The sequence below is a fragment of the Crotalus tigris genome, unplaced genomic scaffold (assembly GCF_016545835.1).
Source record: "Crotalus tigris isolate CLP2741 ecotype Arizona unplaced genomic scaffold, ASM1654583v1 scf7180000020075.792833, whole genome shotgun sequence".
NCBI lineage: Eukaryota > Metazoa > Chordata > Lepidosauria > Squamata > Viperidae > Crotalus > Crotalus tigris.
Window position 1 is genome coordinate 558,581 of NW_024097847.1, and position 21,166 is coordinate 579,746.

The window sequence follows — 21,166 nt, forward strand, 5'->3', positions numbered from 1 at the left end:
GTTAAAATAACAGCTGCTAAATAACATGCTGGCCATTAATCATAAGCAGCAATGGATTTCACCAAGACTGCAGGTCTTTCAAAAGGAGGGGTGGGTGGGTGGGAAAGTTGTGCCTTTTTATTTATATGCTAAGAATGATGTCTTTTATTATTGCATTTATTAACAAGATCATAGAGAACAGCAATGGTGGCAGAATGTTTTTTTAAAAAAAACTAACAAAGAAATATTTAATAAGAACTTCTACTTTATTTTCTGTTTTACAGAACAAAGAACCTATTCTCTGTGTTATCTTTCAGTAGACTCCTGAACAATGCTCCAAAAGTAGCAATAAACACGAAGCTGTCATGTAATAGACACTGTACTTTACACTGCCTACAGGGAATCACTTTTAAAAGTCTATAACCTCTAGCAGATTTTTTATCTGAGTGGCTCAGTCACATAAAAATAAGAATTGATTAAAAAAAGAGTCCTATGTCTGGCTTCATCTTATGAAATGAGTGAACAATAAATTAAGGTATTATATTAAAACTCCCCCCAATGTGACAATTAGCAATAGTGGGCACAAATGATTAGGTTATCAATTTCAGGCTTTGAACGGTGTATGACATCCGTAGATTTCTTTGGCAATGGATCAATCCTGTCAGTTGTCCTACTGACCCACATACACATAAAAAGATACATCCTTTTAAGGATACAAAAAAAATCCACCACCATTTTTTTTCTCGACATAAAAATACCATGATCCACAAAAGTGGACTCTGCTGAAGCTGAGTGCTATCTAGGAACAGAGTGAATAACTTAAAAAAACACCTTTTCTCCGGCTACCTGAATTACTCTGACCCAACTACTAAATTAAATGTAGGATTGCTCTAAATAGCTTAGAAATATAATAATTTCAGGTCAGGGAAGTTACAAAGTAGAGAACCAGTTTTCCATGCAAAAGAGCCCAAAACTGTGTACATAGGTGTATGCCACTAACTACAGTATATGGAACCTACAAAAATAATGATACAGAAACCATATCACAACCCTTTTCTACTCATGCTGCTCTTTTGCAGGTGACTTTAATTTGCATAGTGTTTTCAGGCTCAGTGCCAACTTTGAACATTGTTTAATATCATAAATTGCTCTAATTAATAACTTGTCCCCCTTGCAGCTGTACTTTTTTTTTCTCCGTTAGGCCCAAATGGGGAGGATGGACTGTCTCAAATTAAAAAAAAATGTATTGTCCTGGTCTTGGTTGGCCTTATGAGCCATCTTAGCATTTCAGAACATCATTTTTGATCATAGCTGATATACATAAAAGCCTCACCCTTACTTTTGAAAATCCTGGGTTTATGGAGTGTAACCTAACTAAGCTAACTTTAACTGACTTAATTAAATTAATTAATAAATAAGAATAGACACCGTTGTGATGGCCAAGTTGCCTTTTGGGACAATCTACTATTTGAAAAGCTGCCAGAGGACAGCCCTCTATATGAAGGCATATTTGGTTTTAAAGGATTTTTGAACCAGTTTATATGAAAGTTAAAGAAACAAAGATAGAAGCAGGGACCTTGAAAGCACAGGTAACATAGGAACTGAAAGAAGTCATCTAAACACAGCCTTCTCAATTGTGATGTGATATATTGTATTTTTATTCAAACAAGAAACAATTCTAAAATAATTTATATGATCACCATCCTTTTTTTCTCCAAATGTGCACAGACTGATATTCTCCTCAAAACAATTACATTTTTTATTTTTTTTTGTAAACCACAATAATGCCCAAATGATGGCATATGCAGAGATTATATACCTGCATTATATACAATTATATACTGCTTCACAATGTCCAACTGTCACACAATGGCAGATTGGAAACATGCAGAAGAGGCCTTCATCCTGGAGTGGATATAGACAATAGCTAAAATGATGATGATGATGATAAAACATAGTTATGATATTTCTGATTCCTGAAAATAATTAAAAATGCATTACCTTGAAATGACTTTCAGTTATGTTTCTTCTGGTTTTTAAAGCAGCAGATACAAAATTGGTGCTTTTCAAGTAAGAACTGGAAATAAATTAGCTTGCATTCTTATTAAAAATGTGAAAAAATGCAGAATTAAGTTTGCATTCTTATTAAAAAATGTGAAAAAAATGCAGAAAAAAATGCAAGGTGTGAAACTTAAGAAACCTGCCCCACTAACCTCTCTGTTTTTTTTTAAATTAGGAGGAATATTCCATGTACAACTAATTAGAATCCAAATGTTGAAGTCATTTGGGATACTTGGATCTCAAAATATTGAATTGGCTTTGTCTTTAACCATGCTAGCTTGACCTTGTGTGATGTGATCATGTCTATCTTAATGGAAAGTCTATGGTTCCTCAGAGGTTGCTGAACTAAGATCCCTAGCAGGCTCAGTCAGAAAGGCTAATGGAAGGAATGTAGTACAGCAACATACTTATCACCACTGGTGGATGCATTGGTACAATTCATTATGTCTTCCTATTTCTCCAAACTGTAGTCAGGTCAAAGTATCTCAAAACTATTTGTATTTGTGATATGTCTTATATCTGAAATGGAACAAGGAAACTGCCATTAATACTCAGTTGTCTTCCCCAGTGTACATATCAAGGTCTTTGAACGTAAGGTCAAGAAAATAAAGAGTTTCCCTCTTGCTTTTGAGGTGAACAACTTTTATCTATTTATCACACTCAACCCAATCTTTCCCTGAAAAACTTCAGAACAGCTTGAGACAGTCCCAGACTATATCCTTCAGGGAAGCAGAGAAGGAGGATGATACTGCTCAGCTTTACCCGAAGTAACCCACTCCCTTTGGGATATGACCCTGTGGAGTTTCATAATTGCATCAAATAGACTTAGAAATGATGCCAACTCTAATCCTGAATTTCTTTACTAAATGCCCTCAGTATATCTAATTTATATTATATAATATATTGGCTGCTGGAGGACGTGCAGCGCTTCCTTCATAGAAGCGCGTAGTACCTCTTTGATTATTTGTCATTTTGTCTTCATTTTGCTGTGATCTGAATACATTTTTAAAAATGTGTAACTGACGGGTTTGCTATCTAGACATTGCAAATAAATATTAATATGATCCACCTCAACTTTTATGTTGTATAAGTCATATCTTTGTCACCCAAAGTGTGATCATTGCAAAAATCTATGAACTTTACACATCACCTCTTTTAAGATTTACCGAATAACTCAAACACACAGTGCTTTCCTAAATACCTAGATCCTTAAACCAGAAACTGTGTTAGGAGTGAAATGACCCTGGTTTCTTGATGGTTATTTTACTGACTATGAAAAATCAAGTAATGTTGACAGAGATCCTGATTTGAAAAGCTCTAACAGAAGAGAATATATGTAGCTCAGAGTTGGTGCTCTCTGAACTTGGTTGTTTGTCTGCAGACATTTCATTACCTAACTAAGCAACATCAGCTGGGTAATGAAACATCTGCAAGCAAACAACCAAGTTCAGAGAGCACCAAGGATTCCATAGTTGAGAAACTTTCACTTCCCTAGAGTTGTGTTTCCCACCCTGATTAGACCCATTTTTTGTGTCTGTACAAATGAAGTTCAAAGCTTTTGGAACTCATTAGGGTTTGAAAAAAAATCAAAATAAGCTATCTGGAGGTCTTGGATCCACCATGAAATTAGGTTTATATCATTATTGTTTCTATTGCTTTGCTTTCTCAAGAACTTCACAAGTAGATTGTGAATGACATACCTTACAGATTTGTTGAGCATGACATTGTGTCTGTAAAGGAACATAAGCAAGAAAGCTGTCAGCTTTTTGGCCTAATTTTCCAATGCAGTAACACAATTTACTGGTGTGTGTTTGGTTTACAAAATGCTAAGCCACCATAAACCATACACATATCCAGGCTGCAGAAAGCTGGGTAATTAGGACAAGGTGTACAAATTAAACCACTCTTTCAAAACTTCAAACCAGCTAACTTCTGACATACTGTATTGCCAAGGCTTCTGGGACCAAACCCAATTAACATCTGAGTATTTTATAAGCATCATTTTAATTGCATTTGTATGTAATCTTCTCTCCAAATGCCTTTCAAGGTGCTAGCTCTTGTTCTGATTTTATTACTTTAGTGATTTAAATCCACTTTCTCTGTGCTTCCTGTTAATAATGACTAGTGCTCCTTCAAATGATAGCCAAACATAAACCAGTCTCTCTAAAGAATTATACTTGTTAAACTATTACACTTAACTTTATTATTACATTTAAAAAAATGTTTTCCCATCTCTATTGGAATGTAATGCCAGGCAATTATTTTGATCAAACTGTCAGATCTGCAAAGTTCTATTAAAGAATGTTTTACTTTCCTTCATTTAGTTATAGTTCTTCTTTCTGGTCTGCATAAAGTACTTTTTAGACTATTGATTATTACAGATATTTTTTCCTCATGAAAGCTTAGTGTGGTCTCTGGAATCAAGGAGGAGGGCACCAAGTCAGTAAAGACAGACAAGAGGAAGGATGATACAATTGTTTCTTTGAGAATGAAAATTCTCTCTTCTTTTGGGTTAAAAATATTCCCCTTTAATTTGTGGTGAGGGTATAATAGGAATAGTTGCTACTTTATGTTTTAGTCTCTGTACTTAATGATTCAGTTGACATGTAAGATGCAAATTAATGGCTTCTTCCTCTTCTGGCTCTCATAATTGGTCTTTCCAGCTGAAAAGTGAGCATCAGTTTCCTAACAGAGTTACATATTGAAATTTACTGAAAAGGAAGCTTCTGAATTACTATGTGATATTGGTAGTAGCTTATTAAAAGAGTAATGGAATTTACTCCAGAAAATGTCCGATCTTTTTCACATTGAGATTTGCACCTGGTCTTTCAATGTTGTGCCAGGTCCACTCTCTCCAAATTGAAGACCAATGTTATTTAAATTTAAGTTACATATAATAACATGAAACTACAGTTTATGTAATTACTTCCCATGTATTTGATATATGACTCTTCCATCATATGAACAATTACTGTATACTGAAATCTCTGGAGGGTAAATCCACCATATGAGGGGATCGCAGGGTGTCCTGGTACTTCAGAGTATCCACACTTGGTACACTATGCACAGTAGCATCCATAATGTGATGCATATGTATGTGCGTAATGGGTAGTAGAAATACTACCCATTAAGCATCCCTAAACAGCTCTTCTATGGTGAGCTGTCTCAAGGAAAGCGATCGCACGGGGGACAAAAGAAGCAATTCAAAGACACGTTGAAAGCCTCTCTTAAGTCCCTGGATATTAACACCATCTCTTGGGAACTTCTGGCGCATGATCGACCGACATGGCACACCTTGGTGTACCAAGGTTGCCAGACATATGAACACAGAAGGACAATCTTGGCACAAGAAAAGCAAGTACTCCGCAAAGCCAGAGCTGCAAATGCTGAAGTAACAGTGTCTACATTTCTTTGGTCAGTATGTGGCAGAACATTCCGTGCTAACATCGGTCTTATTAGCCACCTATGGACACATTGCTGATGGCCCATAACCCACAAGATGTCAAGGTCTTCATCGAAATCGATGGACAAACAACAGTAGAAATAACTGTGAAGAACAGGAGGAAGAGCTAAAACCAAGACAATAGTCAGATAAAAGAAATCTGAGTGCTAGGCAGAACCATAATCTGAGAAAGGATCTCAGACAAGCCCCTCCCTCATTCTCATGAAGATAAAGGAGAAGTGGGGAAGTGATTTCAGACTTGCATGATTCTCCTACTATAGCCTTATAATAAAAATTGTATTGGCCTTTGTGTCTTTGCTTTCCAGGTTTGGTCTATATAATAATAATAATAATAATAATAATAATAATAATAATAATAATAATAATAATAATAATAATAATAATAATAATAATCACCATCATCATCATCATCATCATCATCATCATCACCATCATCATCATCATCAGTAAGTGCTGCCTATGCAAAGAAGCTGAAGAAACAGTGGACCACCTGGTAAGCTGTTGCAAGAAGATTGCACAGACTGACTACAAGCAGCGGCATGACAAAGTAGCAACAATGGTGCATTGGAAGATCTGCAAAAAATATCATTTGCCTGTAAGCAAAAACTGGTGGGATCATAAAATAGAGAAAGTCATAGAAAATGATAAAATTAAACTGCTCTGGGACTTCAGAATTCAAACAGACAAGCACCTGCAACATAACACCCCAGACTTAACAATTGTCGATAAGAAAGACAAAAAAGTCTGGATAGTGGACGTGGCAGTGCCTGGAGACAGCAGAATAGACGAGAAAGAACTGGAGAAGATAACAAAATACAAAGACCTACAAATAGAAATAGAAAGACTGTGGCAAAAGCAAGCAAGGGTAGTACCAATAGTCATAGGCTCCTTGGGTGCAATCCCAAAACAACTGGAGCACCACTTGAACACCATTGGCATTGACAAATTCGCTATTAGTCAATTGCAAAAGGCAGCCTTACTATGAACTACTTCCATCCTGTGAAGATACCTGTAATACCATCAAACATCCACATCTGCCTATCCCAGGTCCTGGGTAAGGACTCGATAGGTAGACAAAATGCCAAATCCAGTCTGAACATCTGGCTGACTGTGCGATGATCGATAATAATAGTAATAGTAATAACAACAACAACAACAACAATAATAAAGTTGGAAGGTCATCAAGTCCAACCTCCTGTTCAGGCAGGAAACCCTACACCATTTCGGACAAATGGCTGTCCAGTCTCTTCTTAAAAACTTCCAGTGTTGGAGCATTCACTGCTTCTGGAGTCAGGCTGTTCCATTGGTTAGTTGTTCTAACTGTCAGGAAGTTTCTGCTTAGTTCTAGGTTGCTTCTCTCCTTGATTAGTTTCCATCTGTTGCTTCTTGTCCTGCCTTCAGGCACTTTGGAGAATAGCTTGACTCCCTCTTCTTTGTGGCAGCCCCTGAGACATTGGAACACTGCTATCATGTCCCCCCTCGTCCTTCTCTTCGTTAAACTAGACATACCCAATTCCAGCAACCGTTCCTTATATGTTTTAGCCTCCAGTCCCCTAATCATGTTTGTTGCTCTTCTCTGTACTCTTTCTAGAGTCTCAGCATCTTTTTTACATCATGGTGACCAAAACTGGATGCAGTATTCCATGTGTGGCCTTACCAAGGCATTGTAAAGTGGTATTAATACTTCAGGTGATCTTGATTCTATCTTTCTATTAATGCAGCCCAGCACTGAATTGGCTTTTTTGGCAGCTGCAGCACACTGCTGGCTCATATTTAAGTGATTGTTCACTAGGACTCCAAAATCCCTCTCACAGTTACTACTATTGAGCAAGGTACCCCCTATACTGTACATTTGTTTTTTCTTGCCTAAATGTAGAACCTTACTTTTTTCACCATTGAATTTCATTTTGTTAGATAGCGCCCAATGTTCAAATCTGTCCAGGTCCTCCTGTATCTTAAGCCTGCCTTCTGGAGTGTTGGCTATTCTTGGAGGCTGGTGGTACATGTCAAAAAAGTCAACACGATGGTCGTAACTACTTGATTCCAGTCCTGATTCTCCGGTGCATACATGCTACATCCACATACCAAGGGGCAGGACTTTTGTCAAAACTAGCATCCTATATTAAGGATCCCCAAGGATGCTCCCGACTGTTTGCTTTCATTCATTGCCTGGCAGTCCAGTTTTAACAAGTTTATGATTTTCTACATTGTCAGTTCACCTGTGATAGCCCTAGAGGTGATGATTAGTGTTAGCCCAAAAGCCCAAAAGCGATGTGATAGCACTAGACTTTCAGATACACTATTGCCCAAGGATTTGTCTTGTTCCTGTACCTCCTTCTCTTTCAAAAGCCATAATAAGGAAAACAGAGGAAATGCCAAGATTTCTGGGCATGAATTCCGCCTGGGATGTGAATCTTGCAATAAGTTGTCCTTGCAGAGGTTGGCCCACACTGGGATATCTCTTCAGTTATATACATTGTTGCTTTTGTTGGGTCAACTGAATAAATACTGAAAATATACGCATCAAATGAAATATGATTTTTTTTAATTGCCCAGTGTGTCGATTTGATGCATCATGGGGATGCTGCAATGGTCTTAAGTGTGAAAAAAATTGAAAATATTCCTTAACATTAATTTCATTTCATTAATTAATTTAATCTGGGCACAAACCTCTTTCACTTACAGCAGGCTTTTTATTTATGCAAAGCTAGTGGCAGATTGTACCTAGGAGATCCACGGATAACACCTTCCATGATTTAGTCCCTATCACTCATGAAAGGTCAACTGCAATCTCTGTTGTAACACTGCATTTTATTACTCAGCATCAATTCTCTGGCACAGGAAAATTTAGGTTTATGTTGTAAGTCAGCATTTTCAATTTTATGCTCCTCATTTATAGGGGCTATTTGCTCTTGTGGTTTTCCTGTGTTGTTACTGAAAAATGATTGAGAAATCATTGATGATATGTTTTGCAGAAAGACAACTTGGTGAGAGCAAACAAGCTCTGAGTTTTTCAAGCCTTCAGTTATGTACTGATGGCGGTTTCTCAGCTAGGAATAACTGAGATGTGCTCAAAGAAGTTACTAATAAATCTTCATCCATATTGAGAACTTTGCTGCATGAAAAACATTAACAACGATGATGACAACAACAACAACAACAACAACAATACTCAGATGTTACCTTAATAGCTCTTAGATCCTTGGTTAGGACTTGAACTGTTAAATTTTACCAGTCCCATACTGTGAATCAAACTGAAGATTAAATCTTAATAATAATATTGGTAACAACAATAACAACAGTAACAAAACAACAACAACAACAATAATAATAATTTTGAAAAATTCAAAGAAAAGACAAACAAATTTGTTCATGGCCTGGATTGATTATAAGAAAGCATTTGATTCTATTCCACACAGCTGGATTGAGAAATGCTTAGACATTTTTGGAATTAGTAGCAACATCCAGAAATTCCTGAACACTTCCATGAAGCTATGGAAAACTAAATTAATGGCCTGTGGCGAAGAACTTGGTGAAGTTGAAATCAAACGAGGAATTTTCCAAGGTGACTTATTGGCAGCTCTGTTACTTGTACTTTTGATGGCACCAGTAACAAGCATTTTAAACAAAACAAACTCTGGCTAGGAATAGACTAAAAAAGGGTTGAAAATTTCCCATTTGTTGTACATGGATAATTTAAAACTTCTCTGGAAAAATGAAAGTTGAATTGAGCTCACTGCTGAAAAGCACTGTGGAATTTAACAAAGACACTTAAATGCAATTTGGCATTGAAAAATGTGCAACAATTGCTTTTAAGGCAGGAAAAATTGTTGAAGATGAGAGATTCATACTTGATAATGAAGAGTTGCTAAAAGCTGTAACACCAGAAGAAGGGTACAAGTACTTAGGAGTTTAGGAAGCCTCTGATCTGTTGCACACCAAGTCAAGGAAGGTACTTCAACAAAATACACAAAGCAAATTCAGAAATTCTTGAGATCAAAGCTAAGTGGAGGAAATATCATAAAGGTAATTAATACCTGGAGAGTGCCTGTAATACGATAGTTGGAATAATTGATTGGACTCAGCTAGAACTTGATAACTTAGATTGAAAGACAAGAAAACTAATGCCAGTGCACCATGCTCTGCACCCAAAAAGTGATATTGATCTATTGTACTTGCCTAGATCTCAGGGTGGTAGAGGACTCTTACAGGTGAAAAAAACTGTGGAAGAAGAAAAACATGGTTTAAATGACTACATAAAAAAGCAAAAGAGCCTTTGCTGAAGAAAATGAACAAGAGAAATCTCTTGAAAGCAATGAGATTGAAAGAAAAATGTCAAAAGAAAACAACTGAGCATTGAGTTTCTAACTGGAAAAAGAAGCCTATATACAGTAAATTTCTGAAGGACATTGAAGAAAAGGTAGATACAAAGCTAACATTGAGATGGTTAAGATCAGGGGTGCTAAACAAAGAAACTGAAGGCTTCATTTTGGCTGCCCAAGAATGAGTCCTGCAGACCAATTCCATGAAAGCAAAAATTCAATATTTCAGTAAAAACAGAAAATGTCACTTATGCAACAAGAAAGATGAAACAGTGGATCACCTTATCAGTGGCTGCAGCAAAATCTCACAAATTGATTATCTACAATATCATGATCGAGTTGCCAAAATCATACATTGGAAGCTTTTCCGGAAGTTTGGGTTCAAATGCAGCAAAAATTACTGGGAACACCAAATTGACAAAGTTCTTGAAAATGAACAGGTCAAGATCTTGTGGGACTTTCATATCCAAACAGACATCTATCCCATAATGTGCCTGACATCACTACTGTGGAGAAGAAAAAAGCCTGGTTCATTGAAATTGCAATACCAGGTGATGCATGAATTGAAGAGAAACAACTAGAAAAAATAATGAAATACCGAGACCTGCAAATTAAAGTTGAGTGACTATGGAGGAAGAACTCAATGATTGTACCAATAATAATAGGAGCACTTGGAAAAATACTCAAAAGGCTACCTAGATATATAGAAATGTTGAGCTTATTTGATTTAAATATCCTGACTTTGCAAAAAGCCACCCTACTTGGAACTGCCTACAGTTCAGATGCTATCTTAATAGTTCTTAGGTCCTTGGTTAAGACTTGAACTGTTAAGTTTTTACCAGTTGCAGATTGTGAATTGAATTGAAGATTAAATCAATAATAATAATAATAATAATAATAATCATCATCATCATCATCATCATCATCATCATCATCATCATCATCATCATCATCCCCCAGTGAGGCACTACTTTGACGTGGTTGTGGGGCTTGTGTACTCTGAGGAAGATGAGAGCTATGCCAGAGGTTCAACCATACTGGACAGGTCTCATCAGAGGAGTCAGACAAAGAGTGTCTCTCCCATAAAAAATATGGTGAGAAGTAAATTTCAGAATGCCATACCGGCTCGGACGTCGCCCGGGTTAACAAGGTCCGCACTAGATATTGGAGTTCCTGGATATCTGGTGAAAAATGGGTTACAGGACTCAGGACTGTTGGCTGAGCAACCAGGGCCAGCAGCTGCAGAACTACTGGAAGAAAAGGTGTTTACTCGTCGCAGATACACAGTGATGGAAAACAAAGAAATAATGATCTGTTACTACAGATCGAGTTCAACAAGAAGAGGATATCTAAAACGAATGCACCAGTTCTGGAAAGAACAACATCCAGAATCAGAAATAACAGAACAGAGACTAGCAGATCAACGCCGATTTATAATACGAAATAAAGTATTTACAGAAACAGAATTGGACGAACTGCAAAGGTTTACCCAGGGCAAAGAAATCAAAGCCTTACAAGAAGTAATTCAGAATGTAGAGGAAAACCAGGGGGAGTTGGCAGTGAAGGAATCCAATAGAGATATACAACTGTTCTCATTTGGAAACCAGGCACCTCTACCTCAGGAAGAACAAAACCCTCTAACTAAAGAAATAAAAGAATTGAAACAAAGAATAACTGAGCATCTAGAACAACACAAAAACAACAGAATAATGCTACCTGCATTGAAGCTTGTTCCAAAGAAACAGCTAGCACAAGCATTAAAAGATGCAAATACTGCAATATCAAGTATAAGCACCAATTCACTGCAAGAAACAAACCAACTAATGTACAGCACAGCTGCAGTTATAACTGAATACCTGGGATGCAAAATCAACAAAGAAGAAAAACAAACAAACAGTGCACCAGAAAAATGGAAAGTTAGACTAGAAAATAAGATCAGGAAGTTAAGATCACATGCAAGCAAGCTAGAACAGATGAAAGAAAAGAAGCTGAAGAACAAGAAGACCAAAGAATACCTAATCAAGAAATACCACTTAGAAACAAGGAAGAGCAAGGAAGCACTGGAAATAATAAAGCAACAAATAACAGCTATAGCAGGAAAATCAGTAGATATGAAGCTCGAATTGCAAACTATAGGCAGAACCTCCAATTTCAATCCAATCAGAAACATTTCTACCAATCCATCAATGGAGAAACTGCAAGGAATCAGTCAGTACCTGACAAGGAAGAAACAGTGCAGTTCTGGAAGCAGATATGGGATAACCCAAAGAAATACAACAAGGATGCGGCTTGGTTCAAAGAGGTGGATGCAAATAAAACAGAAGTTGAAATGAAAGAACTAGTAATAACAACAAAAATGGGAGAAAAAAGAGCAAAGAAAATCAAAAATTGGTCAGCATCAGGTGAAGATGAACTGCATGGGTTTTGGTTGAAACATCTAACTGTTATACACCCACTCATTGCCAAACAGTTCAACAATATACTACAAGGAGGAGAAAGTGAAAAGTGGCTAACAACTGGGAAAACCTACCTAATAATGAAAAATCCAGCAAAAGGGGCAACACCAGATAACTACAGGCCAATTACCTGCTTACCAACAACTTTCAAATTACTAACTGGTGTGGTAGCTGATGCAGTACAACAGCATCTAATTGAAAACAATCTCTTTCCACCTGAGCAGAAAGGAAACTGCCCCAATAGCAGAGGAACAAAAGATCAACTCCTAATAGACAAAATGATCTTGGAAAACTGCAAGAGAAGGAAGACCAACCTGAATGTGGAATGGATTGACTACAAAAAGGCATTTGACTCTCTGCCACATGATTGGATAATAAAGTGCCTAGAAATAACAGGAGTCAGTAGAAACATTAGAAAATTTGTGCAAAGATCGATGGCACAATGGAAGACACAGTTGCAGATCAATGGTGAGAGGCTGGGAGAGGTTAATATCAAGAGAGGAATATTTCAAGGAGATTCATTATCACCATTACTATTTGTCATTGCACTGTTTCCTCTGTCAACAATACTGAATAACTCAGGACATGGCTATCAAACATCAAAAACATCTGCCAGACTATCCCATCTCCTTTACATGGATGATCTGAAACTGTATGGAAAAACATCATCTGAAATAGAATCGCTGCTCAACACTATCCGTATATATAGCCAAGATATTGTAATGGTGTTTGGCTTGGACAAATGTGCCACACTTGCTATCAAACAAGGAAAAATAGTGAAAACTGAAGGAATCAAGATGCCCCACGAAAATAATATTAAGAGTCTGGATGAGGAAGATTGCTACAAATACTTGGGTATCCTTCAAGCTGACAACATCAAGCACACTGAAGTCAAGAAAAAGATTAGAGGTGAATACATCAAGAGAGTGAAGAAGATCTTAAAGTCCAAACTCAATGGAGGAAATACCATAAAGGCAATCAACACCTGGGCAATCCCAGTCATTAGGTACACAGCTGGAATAGTGGACTGGACTCAAGCAGAACTAAAAGCAATGGATAGGCAGACCAGAAAAATAATGACAATGAATCATGCCCTTCATCCACGCAGTGACATTGACAGACTTTATCTACCAAGGCAAATAGGTGGGCGTGGAATGCTACAAGTACATCAGATGGTTGAAGAAGAAAAAATGGCTTTGGAAGAATATCTGAAGAACAATGATGAAGATGCACTGAAATTAGTATATCAGGAAGGCTTACTGACTACTGGAGAGACCAAACTGGCCTACAAGAAAGACCAAATGAAGAACAGAAGAGAGGCATGGGAAAACAAAGCACTACACGGCCAATACATTAAAAAAATATGTGGGAAAGCAGATAATAACAAGACCTGGCAATGGCTAAGAGCAGGAAAATTGAAGAAAGAGACCGAGGGACTAATTCTAGCTGCACAAGACCAAGCCTTAAGGACAAATGCATATAAAGTCAAAATTGAGAAGACAGCAACCAACAGTAAGTGCCGCCTATGCAAAGAAGCTGAAGAAACAGTGGACCACTTGGTAAGCTGTTGCAAGAAGATTGCACAAACTGATTAAAAGCAGTGGCATGACAAAGTAGCAACAATGGTGCATTGGAAGATCTGCAAAAAATATCATTTGCCAGTAAGCAAAAAATGGTGGGATCATAAAATAGAGAAAGTCATAGAAAATGATAAAATTAAACTGCTCTGGGACTTCAGAATTCAAACAGACAAGCACCTGCAACATAACACCCCAGACTTAACAATTGTCAATAAGAAAGACAAAAAAGTCTGGATAATGGACGTGGCAGTGCCTGGAGACAGCAGAATAGACGAGAAAGAACTGGAGAAGATAACAAAATACAAAGACCTACAAATAGAAATAGAAAGACTGTGGCAAAAACAAGCAAGGGTAGTACCAATAGTAATAGGCTCATTGGGTGCAATCCCAAAACAACTGGAACACCACTTGAACACCATTGGCATTGACAAATTCGCTATTAGTCAATTGCAAAAGGCGGCCTTACTAGGAACTGCTTCCATCCTGCGCCGATACCTGTAATACCATCAAACATCCACATCTGCCTATCCCAGGTCCTGGGTAAGGATTCGATAGGTAGACAAAATGCCAAATCCAGTCTGAACATCTGGCTGACTGTGCGATGATCAATAATAATAATAATAATAATAATAATAATAATAATAATAATAATAATAATAATAATAATTTGGCCTTGGATGCAATCCCAAAACAACTGGAGCACCACTTGAACACCATTGGCATTGACAAATTTGCCATTAGTCAATTGCAAAAGGTGGCCTTACTAGGAACTGCTTCCATCCTGCGACGATATCTGTAATAGCATCAAACATCCACATCCGCCTATCCCAGGTCCTGCCAAGGACTCGATAGGTAGACAAAATGCCAAATCCAGTCTGAACATCTGGCTGACTGTGCGATGATCCATAATAATAATAATAGACAAAATGCCAAATCCAGTCTGAACATCTGGCTGACTGTGCAATGATCCATAATAATAATAATAATAATAATAATAATCAAAATTGAGAAGACAGCAACAGACAGTAAGTGCTGCCTATGCAAAGAAGCTGAAGAAACAGTGGCCCACCTGGTAAGCTGCTGCAAGAAGATTGCACAGCATTTGTTTGTTTCCTTTACTGTCCACAATATACATACAGCAGTTTGGTTAGTGAAGTTACAACAGAATTGAAAAAAAGTGACTTATGACTATTTTTCACATTTGTGACGTTGCAGCATCCCAATGTTCATGTGATTTACATTTGGATGGTTGACAACTGAATCATATTTATGATGATTCCAGTGTCCTGGGGTCATGTGTTCAACTTTTGAAATGAACCTGGCTGAAGCCACCTTTGCTGTTCACGGTTGCCACACAGTTGCCACACTTTGCTGGCTGGGGGGGGAGGTATTGCTAGACATAACATGGGAACCAAGATCATCCTCACAGGTGCTGGAAACTGGAGAGAAGGAGTGTTAAGGAGCCCACCAGTTGCCCTCATTGGGTAGCATGATCAATGGCATGGTACAGGGAGGGACGTATTACATTTAATTACATTGAATCTGCATGAGAATTTTAGAGTTGGTTTCACTTTTGATTGTGCCGATATTATGTATCCAATAAACATGTTCTTTGAGGAATCTTCAAGCCTCAGAGTTCTGATTTGTTTGGGTTCATTAGTTGGAACCATAACACAAAGTCAGTGAGGAAACCAGATTCACTTAACAACTGTGTTACTAATTTAACAGCTGCAGTGATTCACTTAACAATGGGACAAAACTCACTTAACAATGTTCTCACCTAGCAACAAAAATTTTGGGCTCAATTGTGGTTGTATGTTGAGCGCTGGTATATATAAATCATGGGCATTCCCATTCTCATTTTTAAAGAAAGACTTAGTTCACATATCAAATTGTTTAACAAGTAAATCATGGATTAAATAAGGTTAGGCTAGGTTTGAATAACATACAAAACCACATACATGATTTGTAAAACTCATTCCTGGCTCTGAATATATGCTAAGCCAAAACTTAGCCAACTACATTATGCCAATAAAGAATATTTGTAGCTCAGGGTTGAAATGAGGGGTCCTTGGTGGTCTTTGAACTTGGTTATTTTCTTATAGACATTTCATTACTCAAACTAGGTAATATCATCAGAACTACGGACCCTTCAAATTGCATTATTGTTTAACACAAAGTACTTGATATATAGCTAAAAGCCACATTATTGGAATAAAGATGAAACAGGAACATTAAAATATGACAGTCTTCATATTTGTATAGTTGCACTTCTACAATGCTGAACCTTTCACAAAAGACAAAGACGGTCATTGAGCAATTGTAGCAATGAAAATATTCACTGAACAATTGTAACAATAGTAATAACATGTATTATGGTCCTGTTTTCACAATTGACTGAACAATTTTAACAATGGGGGGAGGGTGATGGTAAATGTGTTATCAGAAACCCCCTCTCCCCCCCCAAAAAAGAGGTTAAAGTGCCCAGAGAAGTAATCACTGCAGGGACAAGTTTAATGCAAAACAGACTCAGTCATATAAAAGTTTTAAAACATCTAAACCAAGTTCACCAGAGAAAAAAATACTGGAGAAGTGAAATGGCTGAAAAAGTCCTAGTTGCCAGTGTGAAACAATGGAGTAGCTACCTTCATTGTGCACTCCTTGGTAGCCTCTCCAAAAGGTTCCTTTTGGTGTTTCTTACTGAATCCAGTACTATGCTTTTGCTTATTGCTTCACTGATAAAAGGCATCTTCACAGTTTTACCATTGCTTTTCTACCTCTCTAACTCCTGGCAAGTTCAGAAGGGCTATTGTTTCCTGCTGGCTCTCCAGCTTCTTAGGTTTTAGTTCCCTGGCTCAAAGGAAAAATTTTCTGTTCTCTCACTCTCAGTGCATTTCCAACTGCAGAAAAATTAAACTTTTATTCCACCTCCTTCTGCCAAAAGGAAATTCCTCCTTTTACCTTATTAATGCCATCACTGTTGGCAGGTGCAGCCATTTCAAATGAATTGGTGGGAGGCATTTTTTTTTCTTATGCTAAGGAAGCCAATGTGATCAACATGATTATTAGACCAGTTCTCCTATGAGGAAAGACTATTTATTTGGAGTATTTTAAATTAGAAAGTATGGGTTTAATAGCAACCATGATAGTCAGCTATAAAACCACATATGTTATAACTAGTGATTTAAGTACAGTCTAGATGGGGTTGCCCCATCTTGGGGCCTACAGACATGGAGCCCTGAGCAAGCTTTAATGCTAAAAAAAAACAAAGCTGGTTGTGGCTGATTTCAGAAATGGTATATGCCAGGGGTCTTCAAACTTGGCCCTTTTATGACTTGTGGACTTCAACTTCCAGAATTCCTCAACCAGGCACATTGGCTGAGAAATTCTGGGAGTTGAAGTCTACAAGTCATAAAAGGGCCAAGTTTGAAGACCCCTGGTATATGCTCATTGAGAAACTTAGGTAATTGTCTAGCACTGAAGTATGAGAGAGAGTAGAGTATAAGCATACTTTCCAGAAGGTATATATTTCTGATTTTATTGTGAGATAAACCCAACTTTAGATTACTGTGAGAATTATTGTTGTAATTGATGGAAATCAGTCACAGTTGATGCTATTTTTGATAATCTTCAGCTTTTTGACTTAAGTGTAGAAAATAAATATGTTAACAGAGAATTCTATCTCTTATCCTGTCTAACACTATTAGCATTTGTGACCATAAATGTTAATTGTAGCTAAATTTTGGTTGTCTCATTCAGGGTTATTACTTTCAAGAAGAAAAACTCAGTAGGGAAATAACACTCTATAATTTTTTTCAGAAAAGAATTGTACTTTAATGTGCCAGAAAATGTTGGCAGGGATAGTTGACTATTGAAAAACAGACATGAAGGTAAAACTTAGTTCTTGAGAAGATAGCTTGCCTTATTAGAGTATTTTACCAGTATAGTTTCACATCCTGTTTTTTTAGGGCTTAAAAAAAAAAAGAATGAAAACCACAGATGACTCACTGATGCAATTACATTAACACTATTTCAAGTGACATCTTTAGCGTGGGAATGTGTATCTCAAGCTTCTGTTGATTGGATTTCCAATGTGATTCTTAGACTACGTAGATTCTAGGCATCTGGTTTGGAAAACACTGTATATGATTAGTCTTAACCTTAGTCAACCATCAAATAATGAGACTGAAAACCCTCCTCCCAATGTGTGCATGTCAATGATCAATGTAGCATTTTCATTCCCTTGTGTTTGCACTATTACACATTTGTGAGCCAGCTGTACAGCTTACCTATAAAATCTGCAATATAGCAATGTTTGATTGCAAAATTTTGTATTCTGTCAACCAGCTGATGTTCTGTACTGAAGTCCAAGGATTAGCTGACCCTGAGAAATGTGAGAATACAATTGGGATGAATCATGGCCAGTTAGACCTTGATGTAGACTGGGTTAAGAACAGACATTGCAAGGATTATAGGAATACTAATTAATGTTACAGAATCTTGAAAGCGATTTATATCAAACAGAATCAAGGTAGGATTGCTTGAAGTTTTTTTCATATCCTCTCTTTCTTAGGATGGAGTTTTCATACTTTTCCCTCATAACAGCTTATTCATTTCTTCACTAATAACAGAATAACAGAGTTGCAAGGGACTTGGAGGATTTTACTCCATCTTTCTGCTTAAGCAGGAGACCCTACATTATTCCAGATGTCCAATATCTTCTTAAAAATCTCCCGTGATGGAATACCCAAGCTTCTGGAGGCAAGCAGAAGTAATTGTTGTCAGTGTCAGGAAATTTCTCCTTAGTTTTGTGTTGAATCTCTCTCTGATAGGTTTGTAGAACAGGTTGACATCTTTATCCTTGGGACAGCCCTCAGATATTGGAACACTGCTATCATGTCACCCCTAGTTCTTTTCCTTAAATTATACATACCCAATTCCTGCAACTGTTCTTTGTATGTTTTAGTCTCCAGCCCCCTAATCATCTTTGTTGCTGTTCTTTGCACTTTTTCTAGAGTCTCAACATCTTTTTTGTATCATGGTGACCAAAACTGAATGCAATATTCCAAGTTTGGTCTTACCAAGACATTGTAGAGTGGTATTAATACTTCGCATGATCTTGATTCTAACCCTCTATTAATGCAGTCTAGCACTGTGTTGGCTTTTTTAGCTGCTGCAACACACTACTTGCTCATACTTAAGTGGGTGACCACTAGGACTCCTTGCTCCCACTTATTGTTCAAGTCTGTCAAGATCCTTCTGGATCTTAAGCCTATCTTCTAAAGTGTTGGCTATTCCCCCCAGCTTGGTGTCTGCAAATCTGATGAGTTCCCTTCTATTCCCTCTAACATTATCAAGGTAGACCACACTTGGAAACCAAAGTCATGCAAGCTAATGTTACTTTTATTATGATGTTATAGTAATAGAATCTGACAAGTCTGTACTTCCCCTCCTTTCTCCCTCTATCTTCATTAGAACTAATGATGATCATGTCTGAGATGCTTCCCCAAATTACATGAGATTTCTTTTATCTCATCATTGTCTTGGTTACAACTGTTCCTCTACAAGATTATATTTTTCTGCCTGTTTCACCTCTATATAGTTGCATAGATAGTTTTGGAAATCTTCCCCTCTTGCCCCCTCCAGCAGTTTTAAATAGAGATACAGGCATGCACTGTAACTCTATTTTTGAACCATGCCCATAGGAGCTGGGCATGGTTCAAAAAGCAGTTGGGAAAAAAGCTTTGGACCTTGGGCAGTGCTGGTCCCTCTGCACAATTCATCAAAGTAACCCTTATTTTCTTCAGGCTTCTGCACTAGCCTGGAAACAGTTGCAGCTGTTTTAAGGAATTGACTCCTCCTTGTTGCTCTTTAAAAAGCAACAAGGTACATGAAAAAAAAAGGACTGGATATTTTTATTGCTTTATGCGGACCTTCTCTGGCACACAAACATGCTCATGTGTCTATATCTCACCTTTGTTTAGGAACTCAAGGCACATAAATAGTGCTCCATCCTCCTCTATTTCTTCACTGTGAGGTAGGTTGGGCTGTAAGTCTCCTAGTGAGCTGCTGTGGCTGCAGATGGAGTAGAAACTGGATCTCTCTGATGTCAGTTAAATATATTAGCCACTATATTTAATCCTTGCCTAAGGGATCCTGTTTCATTTTTCATCGGCTTCCTACTTTGAAACCGAGTGTAGTCCCTTTTCTTATGATGTAAAGGGCACATTTCCTCCCCCAAATGTATAATCTGCTTTTCAAAAAGACAGTTATGCTGCTATTCCTATCACCTGATCCATGACGTCCTTTGCCTACCCTATGAAGTTTTTGCCTGTAGTAGAAAAGTGTCCCAAGTACAACCAAGCTACGAAGAATAAAATAATAACACTGTGTCTCAGGAAGCATTAGCACTATGAACCCTTCTACTTGTGATCCCACTTGAGCTCCATTAATATATGGCCACTATCATAATTAGGCATATCTCTACAATTACCGTGGTAAAGGATCAACATTCATTGCATGCTTTTCTCCTAATGTTTAAGAGCTTTATTCAATTGAAAGAGGAAAAACGGTAGCCACATAAATTCATTTTGTTAGCTTGTTACAGTTTATATATTGCTCAATGCAACAAAGCTTAAAACAGCTTTAGAAGAGAAAAACAATCCTCCATTAACCTAGAGCAGCGGTTCTCAACCTATGGGACGCGACCCCATTTGGGGTCGATCGACCATTTCTCGGGGGTCGCCAAACAAGGCGATCCGCCATTTTTCCCCCTCAGGGGGCGGTGCCGCGCATGCGCGCTGCGCATGGGGGCGGCACCGCACATGTGCGCTGTACATGGGGGCGGTGCCACGCATGCGCACCATGCCGCGCATATGCGGCACGTTTGTGTGACGGGGGTCGCCGTCACACAAACGTTGAGAAGCACTGACCTAGAGACTATCATAATCAACAGAACAAAATAGCAGCAGCAGACCTTTCCAAGAATAAAATCATTTTGTTTAGATAACTGTTTTATTAAATGCAACTATTTATTAGGATAAGAATTGAGAAAACGTGCAAAAATCAATGCTACAGAAAACTGCATATAAACAAGAAAGGATCTTGACCAATTGCAAAAAGTGGGACTATACCATCTGAGAGATTCTGCATGAAGGATAATTATGCTCCATGAATTCTTATCAAGTGAATGCAACCTATATTTGTCCCAATAAAATACTGTTGTGAGAGTATAAAACATTTGAATGAATTAATTGGAATGGGATCTATTTATTGTCCCTGAAAATCTGCTTCAGTTTTAGAAGT

The 21,166-nt window shown here is 37.6% G+C and overlaps 1 long non-coding RNA gene across 1 annotated transcript in view; it reads right to left on the bottom strand.

Annotated features, from left to right (window-relative positions):
• The window catches only part of LOC120318153, a 43,893-nt gene extending 23,956 nt beyond the window's left edge, over positions 1-19,937 (bottom strand). The window contains exons 1-2 of the long non-coding RNA XR_005559425.1: positions 19,836-19,937; positions 18,151-18,245 (exon numbers count right to left, since the gene is read on the bottom strand). This is a non-coding gene — a long non-coding RNA (uncharacterized LOC120318153). The remainder of the gene's footprint in view (positions 1-18,150; positions 18,246-19,835) is intronic.
• Positions 19,938-21,166: the final 1,229 nt, after the last annotated feature.